Raw genomic sequence first — 14,297 nt, 5'->3', positions numbered from 1 at the left:
AATTATTTTCTGCTTTTGCACTTAAATCATTTTTTGAAGGTGATGATAGCATAGAATAGTTGAAAACAGTTCTTCTCTGGTCTTTTTGAACAGAGCCAGATATCATGTTACTTCCATTCTATAATCCATATTTCCCAAGTATTGTTTTAGTATTAATTGGCTTGGGTTTTTAATTGCTTTGGGTTTGGACTCATTGGAAGTAAATTAATAGTCCAAAGGATCTCTTTTGATGTTTCACAAAGTCGAAATCATCTGGAATACCTTTAGATTATTTTCTTAATCTGAGTAGGAGCTTGTATAGAGGAAAGCATCCATAGTCTAATCATTAATCTCATTGAACCTTTACAGAATTTTAGATTTTGGAACAAAGTAGCATGAATTTTAAATGCTAATAGGAACTTACCTTTACTGCAAATGCATTCATTTGAGCCAGGTAGCTGTCAAAACTGTTATAAAAGAATCTGCACCATTTTGACAGACAAAGTGCTTCATGTGTAAGCACTTCAAGTTTTCCCGAAACAATTACGTTAAAACAGTTTACAAAAAATGAAAATATAAATTCAACAATTAATATTTCCAAAAACAGTGATGATCATAATGGGTATATGCTGAATATTATAAGAGTTTTGATATTGCTATCCAGACTGACTTTTAATTTGTTCCTATTTAAAGGTTTTGCTTTTATTTTGTTGTACTTCAGGCAATCACTTCAGAGATTTGGACCATTGCAACATTTAAGTCTCTAATGCCTATTGCCACTATTTTGTCCTCATATATCATACTTATGCCTGCTATAATTCTATTTGTTGAAATAAAACATGCCTTACAGACTCTGGGCTGGATCACCTTGGATCAGACCCACAATTTGGACTCACTGCCTGCTCACCTGCACTTCTGTTTTTTATGATTTTGAGGAGCAAACAAGTTGATGCCCTGTACCCAAGAAGCAAAGGGGGGTCTTGAGTGGCAATAAGGCCTCTGAAAACCTGAGGCACTGCCTCTTGAATGCTCTGATGGTCTTTGACAGCTCACAGCACACAAAAATACTAATACATAACTAACATGTGTGAGAAGAAAAATAGTTCAAACAGATATCTGCACTTCCTCTACATTCGTCCAAATGAATGGGGTTGTCACAAAATATGCCCTCTCCACAATATCTATTGTTCTACCACTGGGCTCATTGGTGGGTTCTCCAATGCAAGGGAAGATCAAATTTCCCAACATCGGATGTGCAGCTTATTTCAGACTAAGGTGTTTAGCTGTGCTGATCGCCAACAGTTTCAAGATAACCATTACTGTACTTTAACAAATAAACAGTTTTCATAATTTGAAGTAGAAATTCACCAGGAATACAACTGATTAAGGCATTTTTTTAAATTCTAAAATTGCTGAGATTTTAGCTTCTGTCGAATTCATGGCTTTGTGTTGTACACAGAAGTCAAATCTTGTTTTGCTCCAGTGTCGTCCGGAGGTCAGACATTACTTCAAAGCAACTTGTACCAGTTTTCAAAAGTAGCAATGAATAAATGGCAATTTAATTTTCTTTCAAAGAGATTTTCTTTCAAAGATCTATAATTAAAATATCAGTTTAAAGAGCTTCTAAATTCCTGTGAGTAATTCCTGTGAATTATGCTTTCAATTCACAGGAAGTGTATTTAAAAATTACACTCTCATCTAGGATTTCCTGAAAGTACTGCAGCATATTTGACAGAGTGCTGATGTATATAGTGAACCATATAATAGGTGTCAAGGAAAGTAGTCAATGATCATCTTTATTCATTGAATAGTTTTGCTTAAGCTAGCTGATTATTATTTTCCTTCAGCAAAATGAAACAAATTTATTTCTAACTGTAGATATCCAATTTATGAAGAAGTAACATTAAGTTAATAAAATAATGCTATTCTTTGGATTACTGTAGAAAATAGATGTTGTGACGCATTTTATAGCATGTATAGTTGTCAGTATTATACTCTAAATCTTCATACTCAAATTGTCAAACAAGCTTAATTTGAATGATCATGAAGAGGTATGGCACACTTACTGTTTACAAGTCATACTTTATTATGTTGAAAATATGCCAACACATTCCAGTTGCATGAGGCACATTTAGTGACTGATGCATAAAAAGGTCTGCAAGATGGCAGATAGATGCCCTAACATTCTTTGCCTTTTGTGAAATGCAATCCAGCAAAGTTGTGGTTTTGACCAAAGTTCAAAGTAAATTTATTATCAAAGTATTGTGGACATTATACCACCTTGAGCTTCGTCTCCATACAGGCAGCCAAGAACCAAAGAAATCTGAAAGAACCCATTTTAAAAAAAGGCCAAACACCCAATGTGTAGAGAAAATTAAACAAATCATGCAAACAATAAACATAAGCAAATAGTGTTCTGAACTGAAGTCCGCAAAAAGAGTCAGTCCACAGACCTTAGCTCAACACAGAGCCGAGACAGCAAGCTGAACCAGCCTGTTTCCCACCTGACCATTTCAATCCCGCCCAGCACCTAAACCATCATCCAAACATCAGGTTCACTCACTTTGACCAGTAGCGGAAATAATTTTAAGAACTGACTCTGTGAAACAGTGATAGAGGTTTTTGAAGTTAAAAGATTGTCTTTGACTTTCTACCAGTTCCACTATTTGTACCACTTTACCTGGAGTTTAGTGTTAGGCAATCCAAGTGTACAGCTGAATCAAGAATTCAATTAATCTGTCCAAACAAGGCTTCCTAAAATCTATTTCATAAATAGTTCTAGCAGGAGTAATAACATTCAATGTGTAATGTTACATTTTTGTGAGAGTCTTGCTACAGAAATCACATTAGCAATCTGATTACAGAAATCAGATTGGCAATGTGACTTCTTGAGTACTAATTCTGCTTCTGTGTTGATGCATGTCCAAAATCTACTCTCAGTCTAAGCTTTAAGTAGCAGCATAACTGCCTGTTTATGCAGCAATATTAGTCCTAGTAGCCTATTCAAAAAGAATTTCAGTTTGAATAACATAACAAATATTTAAAACTAGAAATGTATTGCATAAACATAGCTTGTTGACAAATGATCTCACTATATTTTTTGATAGTTTTTATATTTATTGTGCTAGTTTGTAGCAGTTAAATTTTAAGAGAATTCTGTATTTTTAAATATAGTCGATAGTTTGCTCTTTTATTATAATTTATCCTATTAAAATTTATCAGTGAAGCATAGCGAAAAGATTTTTAGTTTTTTTTACTTATCTTAATTGCAAAACCACCTCTCCAATCACAGTACAAGTACAGTGCTTATAAAAGGTATTCACCCCCCCCCCCCCCCCGGAAGTTTTCATGTTTTGTTGTTTTACCAGATTGAATCACAGTGGATTTAATTTGGCTTTTTTGACATTGACAACAGAAACAGACTTTTTTGTGTCAAAGTGAATTACTTACAAATATAAAACACAAAATAATTGATTGCATAGAATTCATCCCCCTTCAAGTCAGCATTTAATAGAAGAAGGTTTGGCAGCAATTGCAGCTTTGAGTCTGTGTGGATAGATCTCTATCAGCTTTGCAAATCTGGACACTTCATAGTTTCCCCATTCTTCTTTTCAAAACTGCTCAAACTCTGTCAGACTGCATGGAGATCATGAGTGAACAGCCTTTTAAGTCCAGCCACAAACTCTCAGGTGAATTGAGGTCTGGACTCTGACTTGGCCATTCCAGGATGTTAATTTTGTTGTTTTTAAGCCATTCCTGTGTAGCTTTGGCTTTATGCTTTGGAGAAGATTTGTTGGAAAACAAATCTTCTCCCGAGTCACAGTTCTCTTGTAGAATGCATCAAGTTTTCCTCCAGGATTTCCCTGTATTTTGCTGCATTTATTTTACCCGCTTCCTTCACAAGTCTTCCAGGGCCTGCTGCAGTGAAGAATCCCCACAACAGGATGCAGCTACCACACCATGCTTCATGGTAGGGATGGTATATTTTTGTGATGTGTAATGTTTGGCTTATGTCAAACATCACTTTTGGTCTGATGGCCAAAAAGCTCAACTTTGTTTTCATCAGACCACAGAAACTTCTTCCAGCTGATTTCAGTCTCCTACATGCCTTCTGGCAAACTCTAGCTGAGATTTCATGTGTTCTTTTTTCTGACAGTGGCTTTCTCTTTACCACCCTCTCATAAAACTGCGACTGGTGAAGCACCCAGGCAACAGATGTTGTATGTGCAGTCTCTCCCATCTCAGCCACTGAAACTTGTAACTCCTCCAGAGTTGTCATAGGTCTCTTGGTGGCCTCCCTCAGTTCTTGCACAGTCACTCAGTTTTTGGGGACGGCCTGCTCTAGGCAGATTTACAGCTGTGCCATATTCTTTCTATTTCGTGATGACCAGCCCAACTGTACTCCAAGGGCTATCCAGTGACCTAGAAATTTTCTCGTATCCATCTCCTGACTTGTGTTTTCAATAACCTTTTCATGGAGGTGCTTGAAGTGTTCTTTTATCTTTGTGGTGTAGTTTTTGCCAGGATACTGACTCACTCGCAGATGAACCTTCCAGATACAGGAGTATTTTTACTACAATCAGTTGAAGCACCTTGACTGCACACAGATCTCTATTTAACTAATTATGTGATCTCAATTAGCTGCATCAGTGATGATTTGGTCTGCCATATTAAAGGGGCAGGAGGATGAATACTTATGAAAACAATTATTTTTGTGTTTTATATTTGTAATTAATTAGATCACCTTGTAGAGATCTGTTTTCAGTTTGATATGAAAGAGATTTTTTCTATTAATCAGTGTCAAAATAAGCCAAATTAAATCCATTGTGTTCAATGTTGTAAAACAATAAAACATGAAAACTTATAAGGGGGTGAATACTTTTTATAGGCATTGTATTTTGTCTGATACAAATAATCAGACATAAAGTACAGTAATTCAGTAAACTTCGTAAAGTTTGAGTTTGAACATGTCATATTAAGGACTATTGACAACAGAGCCAAGTAATTGATTCAGTAGTATCCTCTGGGAAAAGGAAACAGCAATGCCAATGTAAATATGCTTTATGATTTTGGTGTCAAACTGTACCTTATTGTACAGATGAAGGGTCTCGGCCCGTAACGTTGACTGCTCGTTTCCATGGATGCTGCCCGACCTGCTGAGTTCCGCCAGCTTGTTTGTACGTGTTGATTTGACCCCAGCATCTGCAGTGTACTTTGTATTTACCTTATTGTAAACATGGTCTCACAGGCCTTGCCACACAATTGTTTCTGGAACTAAACTATCACAATTCTTAGGACAGATTTTCAATGAAAGGCCACAATTATTGCTAAACAATATCCTGAAAATTCAATATATACAATCTAGTTAACCATCCTCAACATAATAAACATCGCATCTTAGATTCTATCAAATCATCTCAGCTAAGCTGGATTTTTTATGGTAGGCCTTCAGAATATATGTGTCTGACGCTCCTGATGTGCTTTCTTATACATTGGTGAGGCCTGTCATAAACTGAGGGACCCCCTTGTTGAGCACCTCTGCACCATGCCCAAACATTTTAATTCCAGTTCCCATTGCCATTCTAATATGCCAGTCCATGGCCTCCTCTTGTGCCAAGATGAGGTCGCCCTCAGGGTACAGGAGCAGCACCTTATATACTGTCTGGGTACCCTGCTATTTGATGGCATGAACATCGATTTCTTCTTCTGGTACACAAATTGCCCCCCCCCCCCACTTTCCTCTGTCCCCTGCTCTGACATTCTACTTCTTCTCATTTGCCAATTACTGCCTCCTTTCCTTTCTCCTATGATCCACTCTCCTATCTTATCAAATTCTTTATTCTCCCACTCTCGAGCTTTCCCGCCCACATGGCTTCACCTATCACCTTCTAGCTAACCTCTTTCTCCACCCCTCAACTTTTTATTCTGATATCTTCCCCCCTTCCTCCCTTCCTTCTCAGTCCTGAAGAAGTGTCTTGGCCTGAAATGTCGACTGTTTATTCTTTTCCATGGATGCTGCCTGACCTGTTGAGATTCTCCGGCATTTTATGAGTGTTGCTTTGGATTTCCAGCATCTGTAGACTTTTTCATATGTTCGATTTCTAACCTTACATATGGATTTCACTTGTATTGGTATTGGTTTGTTGGTCTGGGTTTATTATTTTCACCTGGACCAAAGTACAGTGGAAAGCTTTTGTCTGTATGTCATTCAGACAGAATGCAGAATAAATTGTTATAGTTACAGAGTAAGTACAGTGCAGGTAGCTGGTCTTAGTGACCTTGTGATTAGGAGCAGCTTCCATACTCATGTTGATGGCATGCATCTCCACCTTCCATTGTTTGACTCATGTCCATGAACATGAAATTAGATTGATTATCTGTAATACATAATGGATTAGACATTTATTTTTCACCAAACAGGAAGTGATCCATATTTTCAGGCTGTCATTAGTTTCATCTCCCTTTACAAATAAGCTTCGAAAAGAAGCAAAGCTCAGCTCATTCTTCCCATCGCAAACTAAGCCGTGCAAATCCTACAATCTCCATCTTCTGCTCGTCTGGCCTGCAAGCAGGAGCTAAAAGAAATTTTAATTCCTTTCCAGCCTCCCTCATCCTCATTTTGCACCATTCCAAACTCCTGCATCTTTTCCATCTCTTCTAGTGCTTGGAGGATGACCTTTTACACAGTGTTTCTTCTCTTGATCCTCAGTTACAAACAACTCTTCATTCTCCCATCCCTGTTCATTTGTAATTCCTTTCTTGAATCCTTCGACTTTAGCATTTTATTCTCCATATTGTAAAATCTCATTATCTCAGTATTTATTTTTAATAAACTTTTTGATCAGTGCATTTAACTATCCCACAGCTGTTCATGTCATTATTTTATTCTTCTATTAAAAACCCAGGCATATTTTTCAGTCGATCAGCCTGTTTCATATGTCTTTATTGATTGGTACAAGATAGGAGGAATGTTGTAATTTGATTTGGGCTTCACCTTAAGCTATATTCATAACAGACTTTCTAATTCTCCATTTATTCTCAATCCTCCCCCTAGGCTATAGGAAAGTCAAATTTTTAAAAAGTTATTCAAACCCTACTTTCATTTAAAGGAGGCCTTTTCTTACATTAATATATTCTACTTTGTCCATCACCACATTCCTTACAATCAGCTTTCTAATAGTAGAAAGTGACACTTCATGCAAAAATTGGAGGGCAGATGATCTCTAAAGATAATATAGAATAATGGAATAATTGAAATGTTCTTTTGCACAACTTATTCATGCCAACCACGTGCTCCTCCATAGTAGTCCCAAACTTGCCTGTGTTTAGTCCCGATCTCTCTAAATCTTTTATTTCCATTTTCTTCTCTAACTGCCTTTTAAATGTTGCTACAGTATCTATCTCAATCACTTCATCTGGCAGCTCTTTCCATCTATGTTCTGTCCTCCATGTAAAGAAATTGGCCCTCAGGTCCCTTTTTAACTTTTCCTCTCTCTCCATAAACCTATGCCATCTAGATTTTGGTTCCCTTTCCCTAGGAAAAAGACTCTATCCATTCAGCTTATCTCGGCCACTTATTTCTTTTATAAACCTCGAAGAGATCCCTTGTCAGTCTCCTACAATTCAAGGAATAAATTTCTAGCCTGCCAGCCTCTCCCAGTAACTCAGACCCTTAACACTTGGCAACAGTCTCAAAAACCTTTCTTCCAGTTTAATGATGTATTTCTTCTAACAGGGTAACCAAAACTCTACACAAGGCTCCAGTACAGCCTCAGCAATATCTTGTATAGCTCCAACATAACACTCCAGCTCCTGTGACAAATGCCAATACCAACATCTGCCCTAGGTCTCTTCTGTTGCCAGTTGAGGCTAAATGCGAATTAGAACAACAGCATCTCATTTTTCTATGTAGTCTGCAACTTGGCAACATGAACATTAAATTCTCTAACTTCTGGTAACTGCTCCCCCTCTGCTACTTTCTCTTTCCTCTTAATTTTTCTTGCCCCCATATCTCTTAGACCTCTCCCATCTGCCCATCACCCACAGCCTCTTCCCACTGGTTCCCCCACCCCACCTCCCTCCCTTTGTTCCACATTTTATCTTTTCCTCTGATTATTTTCACCATTTCATTATCTTTTTACTTCTAATAATCACCCCCCCCCCCGGCTTCTGACATCATTCCCAATCTCCCCCTCCTTCATCTACCTGTCACCCATCTCACCTGGATTCTTCGATCACCTTGACTTTTTATCTCTTCCCTCTAAATTTCAGTCTGCCGAAGGGTCTCGACCTGAAACATCAAAAACACACACAAAATGCTGGAAGAACTCAGCAGGCCAGGCAGCATCTGTGGAAAAAACTACAGTCAAAGTTTTGGGCTGAGACCCTTCGGCAGATCTGGAGAAAATGGCTGAGAGTGGATTTAAAGGATGTGGGGGGAGGGAGGAGAGAGAGAAACACAAGGTGATAGGTGATCACAAAGAGGGTGCAGTGAGAGAGGTTTCACTGAACTCCTGTCAAAGGGAAAATTTAAACTTCTTCAGAGTAAGCATCCCTGGAAGACCTTTGCAGTGTAGTAATCTAACCACAAACGAGAGACAATTTGCAGATACTGGAAATCCAAGCAACACATACAAAGTGCTGGAGGAACTCAGCAGGCTAGGCAGCATCTATGGAAAAAAGTTCTGTCGGCATTTCGGGCAAAGACCCTTCAGCAGGACTGGAGAGAAAAAGCTGAGCAGTGCATTTAAAAGGAGATCAACAATCTATTTCTCTCCATAGGTGCTGCCTGATTTGCTTATGTGTTGCTTCAGATTTAGCATCTGCAGCCCCCGGTGTCACCCATACTCAGTGCGAAGATGCCAAACACTTTCTCAACAATTGTGGGTATCACTTTCAGAGAATGATGTATATATACTCCAAGTACCTCTGTTCTACAGCACTTCCCAGGGCCCTAATTTTCACTGTGAAAGCCTACATTGATTTGCCTTCGTGTCCGGACACACCCCTCTGCTGACTGCTCCTGTGGCTCCTCCCACAGACCCCTGTATAAAGGTGATTGGGGTACTGCTCCTCCCTCAGTCATCCAACATGGTCGTGCTCCGTTTTTGCTGTTAATAAAAGCCTATCATTACTTACTCTACTTCCAGCCTCCTAGAGTTATTGATAGAGCATCACTTCGCAAAATGTAACATCTCACTATTATCTGTATTAAGTTTTCTGCAAACTTACTAACCAAGCCTTGTATATTCTCATCCAAATCATTAATATTGTAGGTTTTCACAAATAAAATGACTTAAGGCATTGTATGTTCAAGAAGAAAAACTATAACTAATTTATTGAACTCAAAGCACTGTAAGAGTCTTTTACGTAATTATATCATCGCGTCAGACCAGCCTCTTAAAGTGAAACCCCAACTAAGTGTTGGTGGTTGTGAATTATGTAAGTTTCCACTGATTACACTACCCTACACAGCCCCCCTCACCCCCACAGATTTCACTAACACTGGCATTGTGAACCTGTCCAAAGCTCTGACGAACTGCCTGGCTCTGGTCATGTTCTCCACGTGAGGAGGAACAACAAGTGCCTTAGGCTCGTCCACTTGTGTGTTGATGCGTGGATGGTCAAGTTGTGACAGCAGAGGCATAGTTGCATAATCCTCCAACTCTTGGTGAGCTGGTTTAAAGTGATCTACCAAAACACATTCAGATTTACCCCCCCTTATCTATGATAAAAGTCCTTTTTCTCTATTCCAAAACATGGAACAGGCCATTGTAAGGGGGCCTAAAGGGTATGTTGTTGTTCATCATGGCAGATGAAAACAAACAAGGCAGAATGTAGGTCAACAGGAACCCAAGAGTTCTGTACGCTATAATGAGCAGTAGGAGTAGGTGCAAAGGAATTGAATTAACTGAGGAAGATGGAATACTGCTGAGAGGCCAAGCAGGCAGTCGTGGTATCAGGAATAAAATCACCTGGCACTTGTAACGGCTGCCTGTATACCCACTTAGCTGCAGGTCCCCTATTGGAGCTGTTTTGAGCCTCAGCACGCAGGACAATTCTGCCAACACTCATCAGTCAGGGAAGCCCTGAGAGTAGCCTTAAGGATTAGAGAAACCGCTCGCATAGGCCATTGGACTGTGGGTGATAAACCGCTTAATGTGATCTAGTCTAACACTGAAGTTCTGGGCCATTACAGCCCAAAGGTCTGATATGAATTGGGGACCGCGGGCAGGGGAAATATTAGACAGGGTGTCAAACTGAGCAGTCCAGGTGCTGATGAACACCTGGGCCTCTTCTCCAGCCGTCACCAATGCTAGAGGAAAGATCTCTGGCCACCTGGTGGTACAGTCCACCATGGTAAGGAGGTGAGTGGAACTGTGAGCCAGACAAGATTCACATTGACATAGTCAAATCATCTCTTAGGGACCTCAAAAGGTGCCAATTGTGCCTGAACATGATGCTTAATTTTTGCCTGCTGGCACCACATACAAGCTGCAGTCCAGTCGAAGGCCAGTAGTGCAACCAGTTTTTTGTGAGGTCTTCCAAGAGGTCGTGTATGCAGTCAAAAACAGTCCACCTCCAGTTTGCTGGCACTTTGGGGTGAGGGCAAGCGGTCGAGACATCATTCAGGAGAAAAACACCAGCATCTCCGAACTTAATGTCAGGCAACCGCAGGCCCGTGACCGTTGTTTGGAAAGCTTGCACTTCTGGGTCAGTAGCTTGGTTGGCTGACATGCTGGCATTGTCAACCCCTACGTACACATCCTCAGTGGCTGCCCATGGGAGGCAATCAGCTACAGCATTATTTTCCCCTTTGATATGTTGTACGTCAGTTGTGCACTCTGATATGTAGGCCAGGTGGTGTTGCTGCCATGCAGACCAAGGGTCTGTTAATTTGGCGATCATGTGTACGAGGAGTTTGTGGTAAATGAACGCTGTAAACTGGTGATCTTATAGAAGAAATTGAAAATTTCGGACAGCTAGACAGAGACTGAGAAGCTTACGGTACAAACGTGTTGTACTTACTTTGGGAGGTGGGGAACGAAGCTGGTAGCTGAAGGCGGCGAGCAGCTGTTTGTGCACAGCACCCACAGCGTAGTCTGAAACACCTATAGTCAAGTCAAGTCAAGTCACCTTTATTGTCATTTCGACCATAACTGCTGGTACAGTGCATAGTAAAAATGAGACAACGTTTTTCAGGACCATGGTTTACATGACACAGTACAAAAACTAGACTGAACTGCATAAAAAAAACAACACAGAGAAAGCTACACTAGACTACAGACCTACACAGGACTGCATAAAGTGCACAAAACAGTGCAGGCATTACAATAAATAATAAACAGGACAATAGGGCAAGGTGTCAGTCCAGGCTTCGGGTATTGAGGAGTCTGAAAGCTTGGGGGAAGAAACTGTTACATAGTCTGGCCGTGAATGCCCAAATGCTTCGGAGCCTTTTCCCAGACGGCAGGAGGGAGAAGAGATTGTATCAGGGGTGCATGGAGTCCTTCATAATGCTGTTGCCTTTGCGGATGCAGCATGTAGTGTAAATGTCCGTGAAGGCGGGAAGAGACCCCGATGATCTTCTCAGCTGACGTCACTATTTGCTACAGGGTCTTGTGACCCGAGATGGTGCAATTTCCGAACCAGGCAGTGATGCAGCTGCTCAGGATGCTCTCAATACAACCCCTGCAGAATGTGATGAGGATGGAGGGTGGGAGATCAACTTTCCTCAGCCTTCGCAGAAAGTAGAGACACTGCTGGGCTTTCTTTGCTATGGAGCTGGTGTTGAGAGACCAGGTGAGATTCTCCTCAAGTGAATACCAAGAAATTTGGTGCTCTTTACGATCTCTACTGAGGAGCCATCGATGTTCAGCGGGGAGTGGTCGCTCTATGCCCTCCTGAAGTCAACAACCATCTCTTTTGTTTTGTTCACGTTAAGAGACAGGTTGTTGGCTCTGCACCAGTCCATTAGCTGCTGCACCTCCTATCTGTAAGGTGTGTGTGTGTGTGTGTGTGTGTGTGCGTGCGTGCGTGCGTGCGTGCGTGCGTGCGTGCGTGCGTGCGTGTGTGTGTGTGTATATTTATAGGTGCACTGGGAAGCGGTCTGCCAGTAGGGTCACATTGCAAAGAGCTCGTTTGGTATCATCGAATGCCCTGCTCATGTCTGCTGGCCAATCAAATACTTGATTGGGGGCACAGTATTAACTTTCCCCTTTCAGGGGAAGCATAAGAGCAGCAGCTCACGGAATGAAGCATGGACTTGCCACTCTCACAGCTGTGGAGTTATTGAGCGACACTACCACACAGAAATATTGGGTACTGTCAGCAGAGATTCCTCATGGTGTGACCTAGGCCTTGGCTCTTACAAACCAAGCAGCGGCATCTTGCTCTTGAAACGCTGGCAGTTTCAAGGCGACTGTGTTGGCCATCATGTTCAATAACTCTGGAACTGTCCCAGAGCATTGGAGTCACCAACGTAGCTTTTTCCAAATAAAACAACACCAGACATTTTATGTTTAATAAAAAACCATAACAATTCATTTATTGAACTCCAAAAAAAGCTGAACACAAAGTGTAGTAAAAGTAATTTGTGTGATCATGTCAGACCCGCCCTTTAAGGTGAGCCCCAACTCAATCTCATTGGTTGTGAATTATAAGAGCAAACTTGAGGAAATCTGCAGATGCTGGAAATTCAAACAACACACACAAAATGCTGGTGGAACACTTCAGGCCAGGCAGCATCTATAAGGAGAAGCACTGTCCTGACGAAGGGTCTCGGCCCGAAACGTCGATAGTGCTTCTCCTTATAGATACTGCCTGGCCTGCTGTGTTCCACCAGCATTTTGTGTGTGTTGGTTGTGAATTATGTATGTTTTGACCAATTACATTACCCTATAGTATAAATGAATAAAAAAGATGGGCCCAGGACTTATTCCCGTGGAACACCATTAATCACAGGTCTCCAATTCAGGAAACAACCTTCTACAATCACTCTGTGATTCCTACTATCAAACCAATTATCTATAAAAGTACAAATAAGGGAAACTCTGCAGATGCTGGAAATCCAAGCAATACATACAACATGCTGGAGGTACTCAGCAGGGCAGGCAGCGTTTGTGGAAACAAGTACAGTCGATGTTTTGGGCCAAGTACCTTCGGCAGGACTGGTGATAAAAGAAGGGTAGATTTAAAAGGTGGGTGGGGGAGGGGAGAGAGGAACACAAAGTGATAGGTGAGACTTGGAGAGGGGTAGGAGTGAAGTAAAGAGGTAAGAAGTTGTTTGGTGAAAAGGATACAGGGCTGAAGATGGGGGAGTCTGATAGGAGAGGACAGAAAGCCATGGAAGAAAGAAAAGGGGGAGGTGATGGGCAGTAAAGGAGAAAAGGTGAGAGAGGGAAATGGGAATGGGGAATGGTGAAGGCTGAAGGGGAGAGGGGGGCATTACTGCAAGATCGAGAAATCAATGCTCATGCCATCAGGTTGGAGGCTACTCAGACAGAATACAAAGCTTTGTTCCTTTAACCTAAGTGTGGTCTCATCACAACAGTAGAGGAGGACATGGATTGATATTTCAGAATGGGAATGTGAAGTGGAATTAAAATGAGTGGTCGCAGGGAGATCCTGCCTCTTCTGGTGGATGAAGCGTAAGTGCTTCTTATCTCCTTGCCCATTGCCTCCCTCTGGTGCTCCTCCCCCTTTCTCCCTTGGCCTTCTGTTCTCTCCTATCATACTCCCCCTTCTCCAGTCCTGTATCTCTATCTCCAATCATTTGGATATCATTAATTCTTTAAGTTATTTGGATATCTTTAATTCTTATTATTTACTAAGAGATAATGTTAAAAAAAATGTAACTGCTCCATGAATCAACTATCAAAATAGATACTCATAATGAAAAATACATTGCGAAAGGGAATATATTTTAATTCATTTGCCATTACAGGACTGAAAGGCAAATCTTAGCAGCTGCATGCTGTTTTCCCTTGCTCACTATTTTCAACTTTTTCCTGCACTACTTTGTGTATTAGTGATTAGAATCACAGCTAGTATTGCACTAGTCAGTTTACATAATCACAAATATTTAACTTGCAGTCAAGGTTAAGATTATTTATTCTGTGAGTTTTAATGGAACTCTTAGTGGTATTTCCCACAATGTAAAAGAACAGCAATGATCAACACCAATTAACATTGTGATGACTAATCTCCATGATATGTCAATACAACTATGGCTTCTGAAATATTACATTGAATACAGTAAGAACTTAAATTGGCTATAATATAACTCTGAGGGTCTTTGATTCAATAAGTTTCGTGAA

At 40.7% G+C, this 14,297-nt stretch overlaps 1 protein-coding gene across 1 annotated transcript in view; it reads left to right on the top strand.

Moving 5' to 3' along the window:
- The window catches only part of glis3 (GLIS family zinc finger 3), a 485,132-nt gene that overhangs the window by 4,899 nt on the left and 465,936 nt on the right, over positions 1-14,297 (top strand). The window lies entirely within an intron of this gene.

This window comes from Hypanus sabinus, chromosome 5 (assembly GCF_030144855.1).
Source record: "Hypanus sabinus isolate sHypSab1 chromosome 5, sHypSab1.hap1, whole genome shotgun sequence".
In the NCBI taxonomy this organism is placed as follows: Eukaryota; Metazoa; Chordata; class Chondrichthyes; order Myliobatiformes; family Dasyatidae; genus Hypanus; species Hypanus sabinus.
This window is presented reverse-complemented; position numbering and strand designations above follow the sequence as displayed.